This window comes from Piliocolobus tephrosceles, unplaced genomic scaffold (assembly GCF_002776525.5).
Source record: "Piliocolobus tephrosceles isolate RC106 unplaced genomic scaffold, ASM277652v3 unscaffolded_35361, whole genome shotgun sequence".
Classification (NCBI taxonomy): domain Eukaryota; kingdom Metazoa; phylum Chordata; class Mammalia; order Primates; family Cercopithecidae; genus Piliocolobus; species Piliocolobus tephrosceles.
The window spans coordinates 1-2219 of record NW_022319156.1 but is presented as its reverse complement, the minus strand read 5'-3'; the positions used below and the strand labels follow the sequence as shown (position 1 = coordinate 2219).

Here is a 2219-nt window from a genome sequence, read left to right as displayed (position 1 = left end):
GTGGCCTAGCAAGAGTTAGCTGGTAGCCTACTCTGGTTACCAATGTGTTCTTGAGTCCTTGTTCTTGGTTCTCAGGTCCCCTGGAAGAAACAGATCTGTCTAGTTGGGAGGAGGGTACAAGGCTGCATCTTTGTCATTTGTTGGCTAACTTTGTCCTTGGTTGAGGACACTAGAGTTTTGGTCACCAGGCATAGCCCATGTGTGTCTGTGTGCCCATGTTATATCCTGTGTGATTTGGGGACATGTATTTCGCACGAACAGGTGAGCTCCTGCTCCAAGCCGGTTCTGATACCCGAGGACCCTCTGGCTTATCCTAAACCCGATAGAGGTTAAAGCCTTCCTCCTTAGGGGTTCATGGTCCCAAAGCTTTTGTGAGTGGCATGGCAGGCATTGAAGCAGTGATGTTGAGAGGTATGGTCAGTGTCAGTGCTCTTTAGCAGCATGGTGCACTGCAGGGGCCTCCAGCCCCGAGATGAGCATCCCCATGTCCGTGCATTTCTGCGTCCATGAGCAAGGGAGGCCAGAGAAAGGCAGATAGCAGATGTATCCCAGGACACTGGATAACATGGCCCTGTGACCTGTGCACCTGTCTGCCTTTCTGAAGCACGCCTGTGTTTCCTCTGCACTTCGCAGGTGGTGTTGGCGTAAAGGCAGGCTCGTATCATGAGGAATGATTGTACTGATCCTTGGAGATAGCAGGAAGCCATGTCCACATGGTGTGGACTCCTTCAGAGGCTGTTGAAACCTTCCTTAATGTAAGTGATTCCATCCCAAAGCACTCTGAGTTTCTGCATTTATAGGGAAGATACCTGTGCGTGGATCGATGATGACTTCCATATATACATTCCTTGGAAAGCTGAACAAAATGAGTGAAAACTCTATACCGTCGTCCTCGTCGAACTGAGGTCCAGCACGTTGCTGTTACAGGGGCAGAGAGAGAGGGACAAATTTCATTTGATGATGCCCATTGCACCAAGGGAGTCCATCCAGGGTTAGGATGGGGTCTCATTTGGGGAGTGGAGGCTATGTACACAGGACATTCCTTGTTTGAAGGACTCTGTGAGGCCAGGGTACCACACATGCTGTCTGCAGGAGTAGGTGAATGTGCAGGTTGCCCAGGAAGAGTTAGTCTGCAGCCTGCCTCTGCATGGCAGTTTGTACTTGGGTCCTGGCTCTGGGTTTCCATGTTCCTTGGAGGAAGACAGGTGATTGCACTTGAGAAGAGAGCATAGTGCCAGACTTTTGTTTTTTTCTGCTCATTTCATCCTTCACTGAGGACAGTGAAGTTGTGGTCAGCAGGCGTAGCGTTCAGGCTAGTGTGCCCGTGTTGTGTCCCATGTTTTGTGAGCACATGCATGTGACATGAATACATAGGCTTCCACTCCAAGCTGAGTCTGATAGGCAGTGAGGCTCTGGCTTATCCTGATCGCGGTGTAGGTCAAAGCCTTCCCATTAGGATTGCATGGCCCCGAGGCTATTGTGAGGTGCATTGCAGGTGTGAAAGCAAGGGTGTTGAGAGGGATGCTCAACATTAGTGCTCTTTAGTGGGATGATGCTATAAGGGCACCCTGGACCCAGATGTGCATCCCCATGTACATGCATTTCTGTGTCCGTAAATAGTTGAAGCCAGACAAGGCAGATTCCAGATGTATCGCAGGGGGCTGGATGACATGGCCCTTGTCACCTGTGTACTTGTCTGCTTTTCTGAAGCATGCTCGTGTTTCCTCTGCACCTCCCAGGTAGCACTGGCATGGAAGGCAGGCCCGTGTTGGCGAGGGACAATTGTTATCTCATGTGAGCCGCGGAGATACCAGGAAGCCCCTGGACACAATGGCAAAGGCTCCTTCGGAAGTTGTTGGATCCCTTCTGAATGTAAGCAGTTCTTTCCCAGAGCACTCTGATTTTCCTCATTTGCAGGGACAAACACTGTGCGTGGATCGATGATGACTTCCATATATACATTCCTTGGAAAGCTGAACAAAATGAGTGAAAACTCTATACCGTCATCCTCGTCGAACTGAGGTCCAGCACATTTCTCCAACAGGGACTAGACAGACAGGGTCAACATCCGTTTGTTGACAAGGGTTATACCAAGGGGTCTGTTTAGCCTTAGGATGGGGTCTTTTATGGGTGAATGGGGTCACAGGAGAGTGGTGGCTCCCACGCGTAGGAAATTTCTTGTTTGAAGGACTTTGTCAGTGAGGGTGGGTGACACATGC

At 50.2% G+C, this 2219-nt stretch overlaps 2 non-coding genes across 2 annotated transcripts; both read left to right on the top strand.

The window, feature by feature from the left end:
• The first annotated feature begins 817 nt into the window (after window positions 1-817).
• Window positions 818-909, top strand: LOC111533710. The gene has a single exon (XR_003308541.1). It is a non-coding gene; the product is annotated as a small nucleolar RNA SNORD116 (small nucleolar RNA).
• Window positions 910-1934: 1025 nt separating this feature from the next.
• On the top strand, window positions 1935-2026 carry LOC111533709. Its single transcript, XR_003308540.1, has one exon. It is a non-coding gene; the product is annotated as a small nucleolar RNA SNORD116 (small nucleolar RNA).
• Window positions 2027-2219: the final 193 nt, after the last annotated feature.